Source organism: Pelophylax lessonae (genome assembly GCF_965119305.1).
Source record: "Pelophylax lessonae genome assembly, chromosome: 11".
Lineage (NCBI taxonomy): Eukaryota > Metazoa > Chordata > Amphibia > Anura > Ranidae > Pelophylax > Pelophylax lessonae.
In genome coordinates, this window is record NC_138778.1 from 108,939,959 (window position 1) to 108,961,232 (window position 21,274).

Sequence of the window (21,274 nt, forward strand, 5' to 3'; positions counted from 1 at the left end):
AGGGTTAGGGTTAGGGAAAGGGTTGGGGTTAGGGAAAGGCTTGGGGGTTAGGGATAGGGTTAGGATTAGGGATAAGGTTAGGATTAGGGATAGGGTTACTGTTTTGGATAAGGTTGGGTTTAGGGTTATGGTTAGGGTTAGGGATAGGGTTAGAATTAGGGATAGGGTTTGGGTCAGGGTTAGGGATAGGGTTAGGGATAGAGTTGGGGTTAGGGTTAGGATTAATGATAGGGTTAGGGTAAGGATTAGGGATAGGGTTAGGATTAGGGATAGGGTTGGGGTTAGGGTTAGGGATAGGGTTAGGGTTAGGGTTAATGTTAGGGTTAGGGTTAGGATTAGGGTAAGGGTTAGCGTTAGGGATAGGGTTAGGGATAGGGTTGGGGTTAGGGTTAGGGATAGTGTTAGGGTTAGGTTAGGGTTAGGGTTAGCATTAGGGATAGGGATAGTGTTGGGGTTAGGGTTAGGGTTGGGGTTAGGGATAGGGTTGGGGTTAGGGATAGGGATAGGGACAGGGATAGGGATAGGGTTAGGTTTAGGTTTAGGGATAGGGTTAGGGATAGGGTTAGAGATAGTGATGGGGTTGAGATTGGGGTTAGGGATATGTTTAGGGTTAGGGTTTGGGATAGGGTTAGGGTTAAGGTTAGGGATAGGGGTTAGGGTTAGGGATAGTGTTAGGGTTTTGGTCGGGGTTAGGGTTAGGGTCAAGGTGGGGGTTAGGGTTAAGGATAGGGTTAGGGTTAGGGTTAGGGATAGGGTTGGGGTTAGGGTTAGGGATAGGGTTAGGGTAAGGATTAGGGATAGGGTTAGGGTTAGGGTTAGGGTTAGGGATAGGGTTATGGATAGGGTTGCAGTTAGGGTTAGGGTTTGGGATAGGGTTAGGGTTAAGGTTAGGTTTAAGGTTGGGGTTAGGGTTAGGGTCAGGATTGGGGTATGGGTTAGGGATATCGATAAGGTTTGGGTTAGGGATAGGGTTAGTCATAGGCATAGTGTTAGGGATAGGGTTGGGGTTTGGGTTAGGGATAGGGTTGGGTTTAGGGTTATGGTTGAGGTAAAGGATAGGGTTAGGGATAGGGATAGGGTTGGGGTTAGGGATAGGGTTAAGGATAGGGCTAGGGATAGGGTTAGGTTTAAGGATAGGGTTAGGTTTAAGGATAGGGTTAGGGATAGGGTTGGGGTTAGGGTTAGGATTAGGGTTAGTGATATGGTTAAAGTTAGGGTTAGGGATAGCGTTAGGGATGGGGTTAGGGTTAGGGATGGTATAAGGGATAGGGTTGGGGTTAGGGTAAGGGGTGGGGTTAGGGTTAGAATTAGGGATAGGGATTAGGGTTAGGGTTAGAGTTAGGGATAAGGTTAGGGTTAGGGATAGGGTTAGGGATAGGGTTAGGGTTAGAGAAAGGGTTGGGGGTTAGGGATAGGGTTAGGGTTAGAGTTAGGGTTAGGGATAGGGTTGGGGTTAGGGAAAGGGTTGGGGATAGGGTTAGGGTTAGAGTTAGGGTTAGGGATAGGGTTGGGGTTAGGGAAAGGGTTGGGGATAGGGTTAGGGATTGGGTTAGGGTTAGGGATAGGGTTAGGATTAGGGATAAGGTTTGGGTTAGGATTACGGATAGGGTTAGGTTTAGGGTTAGGGATAGGGTTGGGTTTAGGGTTATGGTTGGGGTTAGGGTTAGAGTTAGGGATAGGGTTGGGGTTAGGATTAGGAATAGGGTTAGGGTTAAGGATAGGGTTAGGGATAGGGGTGGGGTTAGGGTTATGGTTAGGATTAGGGATAGGGTTCAGGGTTGGGGTTAGGGATAGGGTTAGGGTAAGGATTAGGGATAGGGTTAAGGTTAGGGATAGGGTTTGGGTTAGGGTTAGGTTAGGTTTAGGTTTAGGTTTAGGGTTAGGGATAGTATTAGGGTGAAGGACAGGGTTAGGGATAGGGTTAGGGTTAGGGAAAGGGTTGGGGGTTTAGGATAGGGTTAGGGATAGGGTTGGGTTTAGGGAAAGGGTTGGGGTTAGGGATTGGGTTAGGAGTAGGGTTAGGATTAGGTATAAGGTTAGGGTTATGATTAGGGATAGGGTTAGGGATAGGGTTAGGGATAGGGATAGTGTTAGGGTTGGGGCTAGGGATAGGGTTAGGTTTAGGGTTATGGTTGGGGTAAGGGATAGGGTTAGTGATAGGGAAAGGGTTAGGGAAAGGGTTGGGGGTTTAGGATAGGGTTAGGGTTAGAGTTAGGGTTAGGGATAGGGTTGGGTTTAGGGAAAGGGTTTAGGTTAGGGTTAGGAATAGGGTTAGGGTTAAGGTTAGGGATAGGGTTAGTGATAGGGATAGTGTTAGGGATAGGGTTGGGGTTAGGGATAGGGTTAGGGTTAGGGATAGGATTAGGGTGAAGGACAGGGTTAGGGATATGGTTAGGGTTAGGTTAAGGGTTAAGGATAGAGATGGGGTTAGGGATAGGGTTAGGGACTGGGTTAGGGTTAGGGGTGGGGTTAGGGATAGGGTTAGGGATGGGGTTAGGGTTGGGGTTAGGGTTAGAATTAGGGCTAGGATTAGGGTTAGAGTTAGGGATAAGGTTAGGGTTAGGGAAAGGGTTGGGGGTTTAGGATAGGGTTAGGGATAGGGTTGGGTTTAGGGAAAGGGTTGGGGTTAGGGATTGGGTTAGGAGTAGGGTTAGGATTAGGTATAAGGTTAGGGTTATGATTAGGGATAGGGTTAGGGATAGGGATAGGGATAGGGTTAGGGATAGGGATAGTGTTAGGGTTGTGGTTAGGGATAGGGTTAGGTTTAGGGTTATGGTTGGGGTAAGGGATAGGGTTAGTGATAGGGAAAGGGTTAGGGATAGGGTTGGGGTTAGGGATAGGGTTAGGGATAGGGTTGGGGTTAGCATTAGGGATAGGGTTAGGGTTAGGATTAGGGATAGGGTTAAGGATAGGGATAGGGTTGGTGTTAGGGTTAGGGTTAGGATTAGGGTTAGTGATATGGTTAAGGTTAGTTATAGGGATAGGGTTAGGGATGGGGTCAGGGTTAGGGTTAGAGATAGGGTTAGGGATAGGGTTAGGGTTAGAGTTAGGGATAAGGTTACGTTTAGGGATAGGGTTAGGGTTAGGGATAGGGTTAGGGTAAGGGAAAGGGTTGGGGGTTAGGGATAGGGTTAGGGTTAGAGTTAGGTTTAGGGATAGGGTTGGGGTTAGGGAAAGGGTTGGGGTTAGGGATTGGGTTAGTGTTAGGGATAGGGTTAGGATTAGGGATAAGGGGTTAGGGTTAGGATTAGGGATAGGGTTAGGGTTTGGGATAAGGTTGGTTTAGGGTTATGGTTAGGGTTAGGGATATGGTTAGGATTAGGGATAGGGTTAGGGTCAGGGTTAGGGATAGGGTTGGGTTAGGGTTAGGATTAATGATAGGGTTAGGGTAAGGATTAGGGATAGGGTTAGGATTAGGGATAGGGTTGGGGTTAGGGATAGGGATAGGGTTAGGGTTAGGGTTAGGGTTAATGTTAGGGTTAGGGTTATGGTTTGGGATAGGGATAGGGATCGGGTTGGGGTTGGGTTAGGGATAGGGTTAGGGTTGGTGTTAGGGATAGGGTTGGGGTTAGGGATGGGGATAGGGACAGGGATAGGGATAGGGTTAGGATTAGGGATAGGGTTGGGGTTAGGTTTAGGGATAGGGGTTAGGGTTAGGGATAGGGTTAGAGATAGTGATGGGGTTGAGATTGGGGTTAGGGATTTGTTTAGGGTTAGGGTTGGGGTTAGGGATAGGTTAGGGTAAGGATTAGGGATAGGGTTAGGATTAGGGTTATTGATAGGGTTGCGGTTAGCGTTAGGGTTTGGGATAGGGTTAGGGTTAAGGTTAGGGATAGGGGTAGGGTTAGGGATAGTGTTAGGGGTTTTGGTCGGGGTTAGGGTCAGGGTGGGGGTTAGGGTAGGTAAGGATAGGGTTAGCGATAGGGTTAGGGATAGGGTTGGGGTTAGGGATAGGGTTAGGTTTTAGGGATAGGGTTAGGGTGAAGGACAGGGTTAGGGATAGGGTTGGGGTTAGGGTTAGGGATAGGGTAAGTGTTAGGAAAGGGTTAGGGATAGGGTTAGGATTAGGGATAGGTTAGGGATAGGATTAGGGTTAGGGTTTGGGATAGGGTTAGGGATCGGGTTGGGGGTTGGGTTAGGGATAGGGTCTAGGGTTAGGGTTGGGGTTAGGGATAGGGTTGGGGTTAGGGATGGGGATAAGGACAGGGATAGGGTTAGTGTTAGTGATAGGGATGGGGTTAGGGATAGGGTTAGGGATGGGGTTAGGGTTAGGGATAGGGTTAGGGATGGGGTTAGGGTTGGGGTTAGGGTTAGAATTAGGGATAGGGATTAGGGTTAGAGTTAGGGATAAGATTGGGGATAGGATTAGGGGTTAGGGAAAGGGATGGGGTTTAGGATAGGGTAAGGGTTAGAGTTAGGGATAGGGATAGGGTTGGGTTTAGGGAAAGGGTTGGGGTTAGGGATTGGGTTAGGAATATGGTAAGGATTAGGGATAAGGTTAGGGTTAGGATTAGGGATAGGGTGAGGGTTAGGGTTAGGGATAAGGTTTGGGTTAGGGTTAGGGATAGGGTTTGTGATAGGGATAGGGATAGTGTTAGGGATAGGGTTGGGGTTAGGGATAGGGTTAGGTTTAGGGTTATGGTTGGGGTAAGGGATAGGGTTAGTGATAGGGAAAGCGTTAGGGTTAGGGATAGGGATAGGGTTAGGATTAGTGATATGGTTATGGTTAGGAAAAGGGATAGGGTTAGGGATGGGGTTAGGGTTAGGGTTAGGGTTAGAGATAGGGTTAGGGATGGGGTAAGGGATAGGGTTAGGGATAGGGTTAGGGAAAGGGTTGGGGGTTAGGGTTAGAGTTAGGGTTAGGGTTAGGGAAAGGGTTGGGGTTAGGGAAAGGCTTGGGGGTTAGGGATAGGGTTAGGATTAGGGATAAGGTTAGGGTTAGGATTAGGGATAGGGTTACTGTTTTGGATAAGGTTGAGTTTAGGGTTATGGTTAGGGTTAGGGATAGGGTTAGAATTAGGGATAGGGTTTGGGTCAGGGTTAGGGATAGGGTTAGGGATAGAGTTGGGGTTAGGGTTAGGATTAATGATAGGGTTAGGGTAAGGATTAGGGATAGGGTTAGGATTAGGGATAGGGTTGGGGTTAGGGTTAGAATTAGGGATAGGGATTAGGGTTAGAGTTAGGGATAAGGTTAAGGATAGGATTAGGGTTAGGGAAAGGGATGGGGTTTAGGATAGGGTAAGGGTTAGGGTTAGAGTTGGGGATAGGGTTGGGTTTAGGGAAAGGGTTGGGGTTAGGGATTGGGTTAGGGTTAGGAATAGGGTAAGGATTAGGGATAAGGTTAGGGTTAGGATTAGGGATAGGGTGAGGGTTAGGGTTAGGGATAAGGTTGGGGTTAGGGTTAGGGATAGGGTTAGTGATAGGGATAGGGATAGTGTTAGGGATAGGGTTGGGGTTAGGGATAGGGTTAGGTTTAGGGTTATGGTTGGGGTAAGGGATAGGGTTAGTGATAGGGAAAGCGTTAGGGTTAGGGATAGGGATAGGGTTGGCGTTAGGGATAGGGTTAGGGATAGGGTTGGGGTTAGGTTTAGGGATAGGGTTAGGATTAGTGATATGGTTATGGTTAGGAAAAGGGATAGGGTTAGGGATGGGGGTTAGGGTAGTGGTTAGGGTTAGAGATAGGGTTAGGGATGGAGGTAAGGGATAGGGTTAGGGATAGGGTTAGGGAAAGGGTTGGGGGTTAGGGTTAGAGTTAGGGTTAGGGTTAGGGAAAGGGGTTGGGGGTTAGGGAAAGGCTTGGGGGTTAGGGATAGGGTTAGGATTAGGGATAAGGTTAGGATTAGGGATAGGGGTTACTGTTTTGGATAAGGTTGGGTTTAGGGTTATGGTTAGGGTTGGGGTTAGGTTTAGGGATAGGGTTAGGGTTAGGGATAGGGTTAGAGATAGTGATGGGGTTGAGATTGGGGTTAGGGATATGTTTTAGGGTTAGGGTTGGGGTTAGGGATAGGTTAGGGTAAGGATTAGGGATAGGGTTAGGATTAGGGTTTATTGATAGGGTTGCGGTTAGCGTTAGGGTTTTGGGATAGGGTTAGGGTTAAGGTTAGGGATAGGGGTTAGGGTTAGGGATAGTGTTAGGGTTTTGGTCGGGGTTAGGGTCAGGGTGGGGGTTAGGGTTAAGGATAGGGTTAGCGATAGGGTTAGGGATAGGGTTGGGGTTAGGGATAGGGTTAGGTTTAGGGATAGGGTTAGGGTGAAGGACAGGGTTAGGGATAGGGGTTGGGGTTAGGGTTAGGGATAGGGGTAAGTGTTAGGGGAAAGGGTTAGGGATAGGTTAGGATTAGGATAGGGTTAGGGATAGGATTAGGGTTAGGGTTTGGGATAGGGTTAGGGATCGGGTTGGGGGTTGGGTTAGGGATAGGGTTAGGGGTTAGGGTTGGGGTTAGGGATAGGGTTGGGGTTAGGGATGGGGATAAGGACAGGGATAGGGTTAGTGTTAGTGATAGGGATGGGGTTAGGGATAGGGTTAGGGATGGGTTAGGGTTAGGGATAGGGTTAGGGATGGGGTTAGGGGTTGGGGTTAGGGTTAGAATTAGGGATAGGGATTAGGGTTAGAGTTAGGGATAAGATTGGGGATAGGATTAGGGTTAGGGAAAGGGATGGGGTTTAGGATAGGGTAAGGGTTAGAGTTAGGGATAGGGATAGGGTTGGGTTTAGGGAAAGGGTTGGGGTTAGGGATTGGGTTAGGAATATGGTAGTTAGGGTTAGGATTAGGGATAGGGTGAGGGTTAGGGTTAGGGATAAGGTTTGGGTTAGGGTTAGGGATAGGGTTTGTGATAGGGATAGGGATAGTGTTAGGGATAGGGTTGGGGTTAGGGATAGGGTTAGGTTTAGGGTTATGGTTGGGGTAAGGGATAGGGTTAGTGATAGGGAAAGCGTTAGGGTTAGGGATAGGGATAGGGTTAGGATTAGTGATATGGTTATGGTTAGGAAAAGGGATAGGGTTAGGGATGGGGTTAGGGTTAGGGTTAGGGTTAGAGATAGGGTTAGGGATGGGGTAAGGGATAGGGTTAGGGATAGGGTTAGGGAAAGGGTTGGGGGTTAGGGTTAGAGTTAGGGTTAGGGTTAGGGAAAGGGTTGGGGTTAGGGAAAGGCTTGGGGGTTAGGGATAGGGTTAGGATTAGGGATAAGGTTAGGGTTAGGATTAGGGATAGGGTTACTGTTTTGGATAAGGTTGAGTTTAGGGTTATGGTTAGGGTTAGGGATAGGGTTAGAATTAGGGATAGGGTTTGGGTCAGGGTTAGGGATAGGGTTAGGGATAGAGTTGGGGTTAGGGTTAGGATTAATGATAGGGTTAGGGTAAGGATTAGGGATAGGGTTAGGATTAGGGATAGGGTTGGGGTTAGGGTTAGAATTAGGGATAGGGATTAGGGTTAGAGTTAGGGATAAGGTTAAGGATAGGATTAGGGTTAGGGAAAGGGATGGGGTTTAGGATAGGGTAAGGGTTAGGGTTAGAGTTGGGGATAGGGTTGGGTTTAGGGAAAGGGTTGGGGTTAGGGATTGGGTTAGGGTTAGGAATAGGGTAAGGATTAGGGATAAGGTTAGGGTTAGGATTAGGGATAGGGTGAGGGTTAGGGTTAGGGATAAGGTTGGGGTTAGGGTTAGGGATAGGGTTAGTGATAGGGATAGGGATAGTGTTAGGGATAGGGTTGGGGTTAGGGATAGGGTTAGGTTTAGGGTTATGGTTGGGGTAAGGGATAGGGTTAGTGATAGGGAAAGCGTTAGGGTTAGGGATAGGGATAGGGTTGGCGTTAGGGATAGGGTTAGGGATAGGGTTGGGGTTAGGTTTAGGGATAGGGTTAGGATTAGTGATATGGTTATGGTTAGGAAAAGGGATAGGGTTAGGGATGGGGTTAGGGTTAGGGTTAGGGTTAGAGATAGGGTTAGGGATGGGGTAAGGGATAGGGTTAGGGATAGGGTTAGGGAAAGGGTTGGGGGTTAGGGTTAGAGTTAGGGTTAGGGTTAGGGAAAGGGTTGGGGTTAGGGAAAGGCTTGGGGGTTAGGGATAGGGTTAGGATTAGGGATAAGGTTAGGATTAGGGATAGGGTTACTGTTTTGGATAAGGTTGGGTTTAGGGTTATGGTTAGGGTTAGGGATAGGGTTAGAATTAGGGATAGGGTTTGGGTCAGGGTTAGGGATAGGGTTAGGGATAGAGTTGGGGTTAGGGTTAGGATTAATGATAGGGTTAGGGTAAGGATTAGGGATAGGGTTAGGATTAGGGATAGGGTTGGGGTTAGGGTTAAGGATAGGGTTAGGGTTAGGGTTAGGGTTAATGTTAGGGTTAGGGTTAGGATTAGGGTAAGGGTTAGCGTTAGGGATAGGGTTAGGGATAGGGTTGGGGTTAGGATTAGGGATAGTGTTAGGGTTAGGTTAGGGTTAGGGTTAGCATTAGGGATAGGGATAGTGTTGGGGTTAGGGTTAGGGTTAGGGTTGGGGTTAGGGATAGGGTTGGGGTTAGGGATGGGGATAGGGACAGGGATAGGGATAGGGTTAGGTTTAGGGATAGGGTTAGGGATAGGGTTAGAGATAGTGATGGGGTTGAGATTGGGGTTAGGGATATGTTTAGGGTTAGGGTTTGGGATAGGGTTAGGGTTAAGGTTAGGGATAGGGGTTAGGGTTAGGGATAGTGTTAGGGTTTTGGTCGGGGTTAGGGTTAGGGTCAAGGTGGGGGTTAGGGTTAAGGATAGGGTTAGGGATAGGGTTAGGGTTAGGGATAGGGTTGGGGTTAGGGTTAGGGATAGGGTTAGGGTAAGGATTAGGGATAGGGTTAGGGTTAGGGTTAGGGATAGGGTTATGGATAGGGTTGCAGTTAGGGTTAGGGTTTGGGATAGGGTTAGGGTTAAGGTTAGGTTTAAGGTTGGGGTTAGGGTTAGGGTCAGGATTGGGGTATGGGTTAGGGATAGGGATAAGGTTTGGGTTAGGGATAGGGTTAGTCATAGGCATAGTGTTAGGGATAGGGTTGGGGTTTGGGTTAGGGATAGGGTTGGGTTTAGGGTTATGGTTGAGGTAAAGGATAGGGTTAGGGATAGGGATAGGGTTGGGGTTAGGGATAGGGTTAAGGATAGGGCTAGGGATAGGGTTAGGTTTAAGGATAGGGTTAGGTTTAAGGATAGGGTTAGGGATAGGGTTGGGGTTAGGGTTAGGATTAGGGTTAGTGATATGGTTAAAGTTAGGGTTAGGGATAGCGTTAGGGATGGGGTTAGGGTTAGGGATGGTATAAGGGATAGGGTTGGGGTTAGGGTAAGGGGTGGGGTTAGGGTTAGAATTAGGGATAGGGATTAGGGTTAGGGTTAGAGTTAGGGATAAGGTTAGGGTTAGGGATAGGGTTAGGGATAGGGTTAGGGTTAGAGAAAGGGTTGGGGGTTAGGGATAGGGTTAGGGTTAGAGTTAGGGTTAGGGATAGGGTTGGGGTTAGGGAAAGGGTTGGGGATAGGGTTAGGGTCAGAGTTAGGGTTAGGGATAGGGTTGGGGTTAGGGAAAGGGTTGGGGATAGGGTTAGGGATTGGGTTAGGGTTAGGGATAGGGTTAGGATTAGGGATAAGGTTTGGGTTAGGATTACGGATAGGGTTAGGTTTAGGGTTAGGGATAGGGTTGGGTTTAGGGTTATGGTTGGGGTTAGGGTTAGAGTTAGGGATAGGGTTGGGGTTAGGATTAGGAATAGGGTTAGGGTTAAGGATAGGGTTAGGGATAGGGGTGGGGTTAGGGTTATGGTTAGGATTAGGGATAGGGTTCAGGGTTGGGGTTAGGGATAGGGTTAGGGTAAGGATTAGGGATAGGGTTAAGGTTAGGGATAGGGTTTGGGTTAGGGTTAGGTTAGGGTTAGGTTTAGGTTTAGGGTTAGGGATAGTATTAGGGTGAAGGACAGGGTTAGGGATAGGGTTAGGGATTGGGTTGGGGTTGGGGTTAGGGATAGGGTAAGGGTTAGGGATAGGGATGGGGTTAGGGATGGGGTTAGGGTTAGGGGTGGTGTTAGGGATAGGGTTAGGGTTGGGGTTAGGGTTAGAATTAGGGATAGGGATTAGGGTTAGAGTTAGGGATAAGGTTTGGGTTATGGATAGGGTTAGGGATAGGGTTAGGGAAAGGGTTGGGGTTTAGGATAGGGTTAGGGTTAGGGATAGGGTTGGGTTTAGGGAAAGGGTTGGGGTTATGGTTAGGGTTAGGAATAGGGTTAAGATTAGGGATAAGGTTAGGGATAGGGTTAGGGTTAGGGTTAGGATTAGGAATAGGGTTAGGGTTAAGGATAGGGTTAGGGATAGGGGTGGGGTTAGGGTTATGGTTAGGATTAGGGATAGGGTTCAGGGTTGGGGTTAGGGATAGGGTTAGGGTAAGGATTAGGGATAGGGTTAAGGTTAGGGATAGGGTTTGGGTTAGGGTTAGGTTAGGGTTAGGTTTAGGTTTAGGGTTAGGGATAGTATTAGGGTGAAGGACAGGGTTAGGGATAGGGTTAGGGATTGGGTAAGGGTTAGGGATAGGGATGGGGTTAGGGATGGGGTTAGGGTTAGGGGTGGTGTTAGGGATAGGGTTAGGGTTGGGGTTAGGGTTAGAATTAGGGATAGGGATTAGGGTTAGAGTTAGGGATAAGGTTTGGGTTAGGGATAGGGTTAGGGATAGGGTTAGGGAAAGGGTTGGGGTTTAGGATAGGGTTAGGGTTAGAGTTAGGGTTAGGGATAGGGTTGGGTTTAGGGAAAGGGTTGGGGTTATGGTTAGGGTTAGGAATAGGGTTAAGATTAGAGATAAGGTTAGGGATAGGGTTAGGGATAGGGTTGGGGTTAGGGTTAGGGATAGGGTTAGTGATAGGGATAGGGATAGTGTTAGGGATAGGGTTGGGGTTAGGGATAGGGTTAGTGATAGGGATAGGGTTAGTGATAGGGAAAGGGTTAGGGTTAGGGATAGGGTTGGGGTTAATATTAGGGATAGGGTTAGGGTTAGGATTAGGATTAGGGATAGGGTTAAGGATAGGGATATGGTTGGGGTTAGGGTTAGGATTAGGGTTAGTGATATGGTTAAGGTTAGGGATAGGGATAGGGTTAGGGATGGGGTCAGGGTTAGGGTTAGAGTTAGGGATAAGGTTAGGGTTAGGGATAGGGTTAGGGACAGGGATTTGGTTAGGGTTAGGGATAGGGTTAGGATTAGGTATAAGGTTAGGGTTAAGATTAGTGATAGGGTTAGGGTTTGGGATAAGGTTGGGTTTAGGGTTATGGTTAGGGTTAGGGATATGGTTAGGGTTAGGGTCAGGGTTAGGGTCAGGGATAGGGTCAGGGTTAGGGATAGGGTTAGGGATAGGGTTGGGGTTAGGGTTAGGGTTAGTATTAAGGATAGGGTTAGGGTAAGGATTAGGGATAGGGTTAGGATTAGGGATAGGGTTGGGGTTAGGGTTAGGGTTAATGTTAGGGTTAGGGTTATGGTTTGGGATAGGGATAGGGATCGGGTTGGGGGTTGGGTTAGGGATTGGGTTATGGTTAGGGTTGGGATTAGGGATAGGGTTGGGGTTATGGATGGGGATAGGGATAGGGTTAGGATTAGGGATAGGGTTGGGGTTAGGTTTAGGGATAGGGTTAGGGATAGGGTTAGAGATAGTGATGGGGTTGAGATTGGGGTTAGGGATATGTTTAGGGTTAGGGTTGGGGTTAGGGATAGGTTAGGGTAAGGATTAGGGATAGGGTTAGGATTAGGGTTATTGATAGGGTTGCGGTTAGGGTTTGGGATAGGGTTAGGGTTAAGGTTAGGGATAGGGGTTAGGGTTAGGAATAGTGTTAGGGTTTGGTCGGGGTTAGGGTTAGGGTCAGGATGGGGGTTAGGGTTAGGGTTAAGGATAGGGTTAGGGATAGGGTTAGGGTTAGGGATAGGGTTGGGGTTAGGGATAGGGTTATGGTAAGGATTAGGGATAGGGTTAGGATTAGGGTTAGGGTTAGGGATAGGGTTATGGATAGTGTTGCAGTTAGGGTTAGGGTTTGGGATAGGGTTAGGCTTAAGGTTAGGTTTAAGGTTGGGGTCGGGGTTAGGGTTAGGGTTAGGATTGGGGTATGGGTTAGGGATAAGGTTAGGGTTAAGGATAGGGTTAGGGTAAGGGTTAGGGATAGGGTTAGGGTTAGGGATAGGGTTGGGTTTAGGGTTATGGTTGGGGTAAAGGATAGGGTTAGGGATAGGGATCGGGTTGGGGTTAGGGTTAGGGATAGGTTTAGGGTTAGGGATAGGGTTAAGGATAGGGTTAGGGATAGGGTTGGGGTTAGGATTAGGGATAGGGTTAGGATTAGGATTAGGGATAGGGTTAGGGTTAGGGTTAAGGATATGGTTAGGGATAGGGTTGGGGTTAGGGTTAGGATTAGGGTTAGTGATATGGTTAAGGTTAGGGTTAGGGATAGGGATAGCGTTAGGGATGGCGTTAGGGTTAGGGATAGGGTTAGGGATGGGGTAAGGGATAGGGGTGGGGTTAGGGTTAGAATTAGGGATAGGGATTAGGTTTAGGTTTAGAGTTAGGGATAAGGTTAGGGATAGGGTTAGGGTTAGGGAAAGGGTTGGGGGTTAGGGATAGGGTTAGGGTTAGAGATAGGGTTAGGGATAGGGTTGGGGTTAGGGAAAGGGTTGGGGGTTAGGGTTAGGGATTGGGTTAGGGTTAGGGATAGGGTTAGGATTAGGGATAAGGTTTGGGTTAGGATTAGGGATAGGGTTAGGTTTAGCGTTAGGGATAGGGTTGGGTTTAGGGTTATGGTTGGGGTTAGGGTTAGGGTCAGGATTAGGTATAGGGTTAGGGATAGGGATAGGGTTGGGGTTAGGGTTAGGATTAATGATAGAGTAAGGGTTAGGCATAGGGTTAGGGTTAAGGTTAGGAATAGGGATAGCGTTAGAGTTAGGGTAATGGTTAGGATTAGGGATAGGGTTAGGGTTAGGGTTAGAGTTCTTGTTAGGATTAGGGATAGAGTTAGAGTTAGGGATAGGGTTGGGGCTAGGATTAGGGATAGGGTTAGGGTTAAGGATAGGGTTAGGGATAGGGTTAGGGTTTAGGGTTGGGGTTAGGGATAGGGATAGGGTTAGGGTAAGGATTAGGGATAGGGTTGGGGTTAGGGTTATTTTTAGGGATAGGGTTAGGATTAGGGTTAGGGTTAGGGTTAGGTTAGGGTTTGGTTTTGGGTTAGGGTTAGGGATAGGATTAGGGTGAAGGACAGGGTTAGGGATAGGGTTAGGGATAGGGTTGGGGTTGGGGTTAGGGATAGGGTAAGGGTTAGGGATGGTGTTAGGGATAGGGTTAGGGATGGGGTTAGGGTTAGGGGTGGGGTTAGGGATAGGGTTAGGGATGGGGTTAGGATTAGGGTTAGGGTTAGGATTAGGGATAGGGTTAAGGATAGGGTTAGGGATATGGTTGGGGTTAGGGTTAGGGATAGTGCTAGGGTTAGGTTAGGGTTAGGGTTAGCATTAGGGTTAGGGATAGGGTTGGGGTTAGGGTTAGGGATATGGTTAGGGTTAGGTTAGGGTTAGGGTTAGGGATAGGGTTAAGGTTGGGGTTAGGGTTAGAGTAACGATTAGGGATAGGGTTAGGATTAGGGATAGGGTTGGGGTTAGGGTTAGGGATCGGGTGAGGGTTAAGGTTAAAGATAGGGTTAGGATTAGGGATAGGGTTAGGGATAGGGTTAGGGTTAGGGATAGGGAAAGGGTTAGTTTTAGGGTTAGGGATAGGGTTAGGGTTAGGGATAGGGTTGGGGTTAGGGTTAGGATTGGGGTATGGGTTAGGGATAGGGACAGGGTTAGGGTTAAGGATAGGGTTAGGGTAAGGGATAGGGTTAGGGATAGGGTTAGGGATGGGGTTAGGGTTAGGGATGGGGTTAGGGATAGGGTTAGGGTTGGGGTTAGGGATAGGGTTGGGGTTAGGGATGGGGTTGAGATTGGGGTTAGGGATAGGTTTAGGGTTAGGGTTGGGGTTAGGGATAGGTTAGGGTAAGGATTAGGGATAGGATTAGGATTAGGGTTATTGATAGGGTTGTGGTTAGGGTTAGGGTTTGGGAAAGGGTTAGGGTTAAGGTTAGGGATAGGGGTTAGGGATAGTGTTAGGATTTTGGTCGGGGTTAGGGTCAGGGTGGGGGTTAGGGTTAAGGATAGGGTTAGGGATAGGGTTAGGGTTAGGGATAGGGTTGGGGTTAGGGTTAGGGATAGGGTTAGGGTAAGGATTAGGGTTAGGGTTAGGGTTAGGATTAGGGTTAGGGATAGGGTTATGGATAGGGTTGCAGTTAGGGTTAGGGTTTGGGATAGGGTTAAGGTTAGGTTTAAGGTTGGGGTCGGGGTTAGGGTTAGGGTCAGGATTGGGGTATGGGTTAGGGATAGGGTCAGGGTTAGGGTTAAGGATAGGGTTAGGGTAAGGGATAGGGTTAGGGATAGGGTTAGGGATGGGGTTAGGGTTAGGGATGGGGTTAGGGATAGGGTTAGGGATGGGGTTAGGGTTAGGGATAGGGTTGGGGTTGGGGTTGGGGTTAGGGTTAGGGTTGGGGTTAGGGTTAGAATTAGGGATAGGGATTAGGGTTAGAGTTAGGGATAAGATTAGGGATAGGGTTAGGGTTAGGGAAAGGGTTAGGGAAAGGGTTGGGGGTTAGGGATAGGGTTAGGGATAGAGTTAGGGTTAGGGATAGGGTTGGGGTTAGGGAAAGGATTGGGGTTAGGGATTGGGTTAGGGTTAGGGATAAGGTTAGGATTAGGGATAGGGTTAGGATTAGGGATAGGGTTAGGGTTAGGGATAGGGTTGGGTTTAGGGTTATGGATAGGATTATGGATAGGGTTGGGGTTAGGGTTAGGATTAATGATAGAGTTAGGGTTAGGCATAGAGTTAGGGATAGGGTTAGGGATAGGGATAGGGTTAGGGTTAGGGTTAGGGTTAGGGTTTAGGGTTGGGGATAGGGATAGGGTTAGGGTAAGGATTAGGGATAGGGTTAGGATTAGGGATAGAGTTGGGGTTAGGGTTAGGGATAGGGTTAGGGTTAGGGATAGGGTTAACCACTTAAGCCCCGGAAGATTTTGCCCCCTTCCTGACCAGGGGGTATTTTGCGATTCGGCACTGCGTGACTTTACCGGACCATTGCGCGGTCGTGCGACGCTGTACCTAAACAAATTTGATGTTCTTTTTTTCCTACAAACAGAGCTTTCTTTTGGTGGTATTTGATCACCTGTGCAATTTTTTGATCATGCGCTATAAACAAAAAAAGAGCGACAATTTTGCAAAAATAACAATATTTTTCACATTTTTTTATATGAAATTCCCCCCCCCAAAAAAATGTAAAAATCAAAATTTTTTAACATTTTCGGCCAATTTGTTTTATGCTACATATGTTTGGTAAAAAAAATCACAAAAAGCGTATTTTGATTGGTTTGCGCAAAAGTTATTGCGTTTACTAACAAAGGGAAAGATTTCTGTCATTTTTGTTGTTTTTTTTAACGCGTAATGGCGGCGATCTGCGATTTTTTTGCGGTACTGTGACATTGCGGCGGACAGATCGGACCCTTGACTGACATTTTTGACACTTTTGGGGTTACCAGTGACATTTCTACAGTAATCAGTGCTATACATATGCACTGTTACTGTAAAAATACACTGGCAGTGAAGGGGTTAACTTTATTTGAGAGGGAGGGGCTGTGTGTGTTCCTAGGGGGCGTGATTCTAACTGTGATTGGCTGTGGCTTGAGGTGTAGGAACAATGATCAACGGTCCTACATAGTAGAACCGTGTGATCATTGTTTCTACACTATGGAGAATGACAGGTGGCTTGTTTACATTAGCCTCCCCCCTTTCTCCCTCTCCCCCGATGATCGCCGAGTGACCGGCGGACATCGGGTCCGCCGGTCACACGTGCGGGGGGGTCCGTGACCGAGCGGGAGCGGGAGAGCGCCTCCGGCGGCGCGCTCTCGCTCCCCAGAGCCTCACAGGCTAGCGACATAGACCTACGTCACTGTGCCTGTGAGGGGCTGACTGCCGCAGTAAATAATAAGTGAGCAGTCGGCAAGTGGTTAAGGTTAGGGATAGGGTTAGGGTTAGGATTAAGGTTAGGGATAGGGTAGGGGTTAGGGTTAGGATTAGGGATAGGGTTGGGGTTAAGGTTAGGGATAGGGTTAGGGTTAGGGTTTAGGTTAAAGATAGGGTTAGGATTAGGGATAGGGTTAGGGATAGGGTTAGCGTTAGGGATAGGGTTAGGGATAGGGTTGGAGTTAGGAATAGGGTTAGGCATAGGGTTAGGGTTAGGATTAGGGCTAGGGTTAGGGTTAGGGATAGGATTAGGGATAGGGTTTGGGATAGGGTTAGGGATAGGGTTGGGGTTTGGGTTAGGGTTAGGGTTGCTGTTAGGGATAGGGTTGGGGTTAGGGATAGGGTTAGGGTTAGGGATAGGGTTAGGATTAGGTTTAGGGATAGGGTTAGGGATAGGGTTAGAGATAGGGATGGGGTTGAGATTGGGGTTAGGGATAGGTTTAGGGTTGGGGTTAGGGATAGGGTTAGGGTAAGGATTAGGGATAGGGTTAGGATTAGGGTTATTGATAGGGTTGCGGTTAGGGTTAGGGTTTGGGATAGGGTTAGGGTTAAGGTTATTGATAGGGTTTAGGGTTAGGGATAGTGTTAGGGTTGGGGTCGGGGTTAGGGTTAGGGTTAGGGTTTGGTTTAAGATTAGGGATAGGATTAGGGATAAGGTTAGGGATAGGGTTGGGGTTGGGGTTAGGATTAGGGATAGGATTAGGGTTAGGGTTAGGGTTAGGGATAGGGTTGGGGTTGGGGTTAGGGTTAGTGATAGGGTTAGGGTTAGGGTTGTACTCCTCTCCATACCACCTCATGTCTGACCCCCCTGCTCCTCTCCATAACACCCCCTGTCTGACCCCCTGTACTTATCTCCATAGCACCCCATGTCTGACCCCTTTACTCCTCTCCATACCACCCCATGTCTGACCACCTGTGCTCCTCTCTATACCACTCCATTTCTGACTCCCTTTACTCCTCTCCATATGACCCCATGTCTAACCCTCTGTGCTCCTCTCCTCTCCCTACCACCTCATGTCTGACCCACCCACTCCTCTCCATACCACCCCATGTCTGACCCCCCTGTACTCCTCTCTATACCACCTCATGTCTGACCCCCTGTACTCCTCTCCTCTCGATACCAACCCATGTCTGACCCCCTGTACTTCTCTCCTTCCCATACCTCCCCATATCTGACACCTTTTGCTCCTCTCCATTCCACCCCCTGTCTGACCCCCTGTACTCCTCTCCTCTCCATACCACCCCATGTCTGACCCCCTGTTCTTCCCTCCGTACCACCCCATGTCTGACCCCCTTGTACTCCTCTCCATACTACTCCATGTCTGACCCCCTGTACTCCTCTCCATACCACCCCATGTCTGACGCCCTGTACTTCTCTCCTTACCACCCCATGTCTGACCCCCTGTACTCCTCTCCATACCACCTCATATCTGATCCCCTGTACTCCTCTCCATAACACCCCTTGTCTGACCCCCTGTACTCCTCTTTAAACCACCCCTTGTCTGACCTCCTGTTCTCCTCTCCTTACCACCCCATATCTGACACCCTGGACTCCTCTCCATACCACCCCATGTCGGACCCCCTGTACTCCTCTCCTCTCCTTACCACCCCATGTCTGTCCCCCTGTACTCCTCTCCATAACACCCCTGGTCTGACCCCCTGTACTCCTCTCCATAACACCCTATGTCTGACCCCCTGCACTCCTCTCCATACCACCCCATGTCTGACCCCCTGTGCTCCTCTTCATAACACCCCATGTCTGACCGCTGTACTCCTCTCCATACCACCCCATGTCTGATCCCCTGTACTCCTCTCCATACCACTCCATGTCTGACCCCCTGTACTCCTCTCCATACCACCCCATGTCTGACCCCTTGTACTCCTCTCCATACCACCCCATATATGACCCCCTGTACTCTTCTCCTCTCCATACCACCCCATGTCTGACCCCCTATACTCCTCACCATTCTACCCCATTTCTGACCCCCTATACTCCTCTCCACACCACCCCATGTCTGACCATCTGTTTTCCTCTTCATACCACCCCATGTCCGACCACTTGTACTCCTCTCCATAACACCCTATGTCTGACCCCCTGCACTCCTCTCCATACAACCCCATGTCTGACCCCCTGCACTCCTCTCTATACCACCCCATGTCTGATCCCCTGTGTTCCTCTCCTCTCCATAACACCCCATGTCTGACCCCATGTACTCCTCTCCTCTTCATATCACCCCATGACTGACCCCCTGTACTCCTCTCCATATGACCCCATGTCTAACCCTCTGTGCTCCTCTCCTCTCCATACCACCCCATTTCTGACCCCTTGTACTCCGCTCCATACAACCCCATTTTTGACCCCTGTACCCTCTCCATACCACCCCATGTCTAAACTCCTGTACTCCTTTCCATACCACCCCATGTCAGACTCCCTGTACTCTTCTCCTCTCCATACCACCCCATGTCTGACCCCCTATACTCCTCACCAATCTACCCCATGTCTGACCCCCTATACTCCTCTCCACACCACCCCATGTCAGACCCCCTATACTCCTCTCCATACCAACCCATGTCTGACCCCCTGTACTCCTCTCCATACCACCCATGTCTGACCCCCTGTTCTTCTCTCCTCTCCATTCCACCCCAAGTCTGCCCCCCTTTACTCCTCTCCATACCACCCCATGTCTGACCCCCTGTACTCCTCTCCTCTCCATACCACCCCATGTCTGACACCTTGTACTCCTCTCCATGCCACTCCATGTCTTACCCCCTCTACTCATCTCCAAACCACCCCATGTCTGACCCCTTGTACTCCTCTCCTCTCCACACCACCCGATGACTGACCCCCTCTGCTCCTCTTCATACCAAACCATGTCTGACCCCCTGTACTCTTCTCCATACCACCCCATGTCTGACCTCCTGTACTCCTCTCCATACGACCCCATGTCTGACCCCCTGTGCTCCTCTCCTCTCCTTTCCATACCACCCCATGTCTGACCCCCCTACTCCTCTCCATACCACCCCATGTCTGACCCCCTGTACTTCTCCTCATAACACCCCCTGTCTGACCCCCTGTACTCCTCTCCATACCACCCCATGTCTGTCCCCCTATACTCCTCTCAATACCACCCCATGTCTAACCCCCTGTACTCCTCTCAATACCACCCCATGTCTAATCTCCTTTACTCCTCTTCTCTCCATACCACCCCATGTCTGACCCTCTGTACTCCTCTCCTCTCCATTCCACCCCATGTCTGACCCCCTGTACTCCTCTCCCCTCCATACCAATGAATGTCTGACCCCCTGTATTCCTCTCCTCTACATACCACCCCATGTCTGACCCCCTGTACTCCTCTCCATAACACCCCATGTCTGACCCCCTGCACTCCTCTCCTCTTCTTACCACCCCATGTCTGACCCCCTGTACTCCTCTCCTCTCCATACCACCCCATGTCTACCCCCCTGCTCTCCTATCCATATCACCCCATGTCTAACCCCCTGTATTCCTCTCCATACCTCCCCATTTCTGACCCCTTTACCCTCTCCATGCCATCCCATGTCTGACCCCCTGTACTCTTCTCCTCTCCATACCACCCCATGTCTTACCCCCTATACTCCTCACCATTCTACCCCATGTCTGACCCCCTATACTTCTCTCCAAACCACCCCATGTCTGACCCCTTTACTCCTCTCCATACCACTCCATGTCTGATTCTCTGTACTCTTCTCCTCTCCATACCACCCCATGTCTGACCCCCTATACTCTTCACCATTCTACCCCATGTCTGACCCCCTATACTCCTCTCCATACACCACATGTCTGACCCCATGTACTCCTCTCCATACCACCCATGTCTGACCCCCTGTTCTTCTCTCCTCTCCATTCCACCCCAAGTCTTTCCCCCTGTACTCCTCTCCATACCACCCCATGTCTGACCCCCTTTACTCCACTCCATACCACTCCATATCTGACCCCCAGTCCTCCTCTCCTCTCCATATCACCCCATGTCCGACCCCCCCTACTTCTATCCATACCATGCCATGTCTTACCCCCTGTACTCCTCTCCATACCTCCCCATTTCTGACCCCTGTACCCTCTCCATACCATCCCATGTCTGACCCCCTGTACTCCTCTCCATACCTCCCCATTTCTGACCCCTGTACCCTCTCCATACCATCCCATGTCTGACCCCCTGTACTCTTCTCCTCTCCATACCTCCCCATGTCTTACCCCCTATACTCCTCACCATTCTACCCCATGTCTGACCCCCTATACTCCTCTCCATACCACCCCATGTCTGACCCCTTGTACTCCTCTCCATACCACCCATTTCTGACCCCCTGTTCTTCTCTCCTCTCCATTCCACCCCAAGTCTTTCCGCCTGTACTCCTCTCCATACCACCCCATGTCTAACCCCCTGTACTCCTCTCCTCTCCAAACCACCCCATGTCTGACACCTTGTACTCCTCTCCATACCACCCCATGGTTGACCCTCTGTATGCCTCTCCATACCACCCCATATAAGACCCCCTGTACTCCTTTCCATGCCACCCCATGTCTGACCCCCTTTCCTCCACTCCATACCACCCCATATCTGACCCCCAGTCCTCCTCTCCTCTCCATATCACCCCATGTCCGACCCCCCCTACTTCTCTCCATACCATCCCATGTCTTACCCCCTGTACTCCTCTCCAAACCACCCCATGTCTGACCCCTTGTACTCCTCTCCATACCACCTCATGTCTGACCCCCTGTACTCCTCTCCTCTCCATACCACCCCATGACTGACCCCCTCTGCTCCTCTCCATACCACCCCATGTCTGACCCCCAGTACTCCTCTTCATACCACCCCATGTCTGACTCCCCCTACTCCTCTCCATACCAAACCATGTATGACCCCCTGTACTCCTCTCCATACCACCCCATGTCTGACCCCCTGTACTCCTCTCCATACAACCCCATGTCTGAGCCCCTGTGATCCTCTCTTTTCCATACCACCTCATGTCTGACCCCCTGTACTCCTCTCCTCTCCATACCACCCCATGTCTGACCCCCCTACTCCTCTCCATACCAACCCATGTCTGACCCCCTGTACTCTTCTCCTCTCCATACCACCCCATGTCTGACCCCCTGTACTCCTCTTCATAACACCCCCTGTCTGACCCCCTATACTCCTCTCCATACCACCCCATGTCTGTCCCCCTATACTCCTCTCA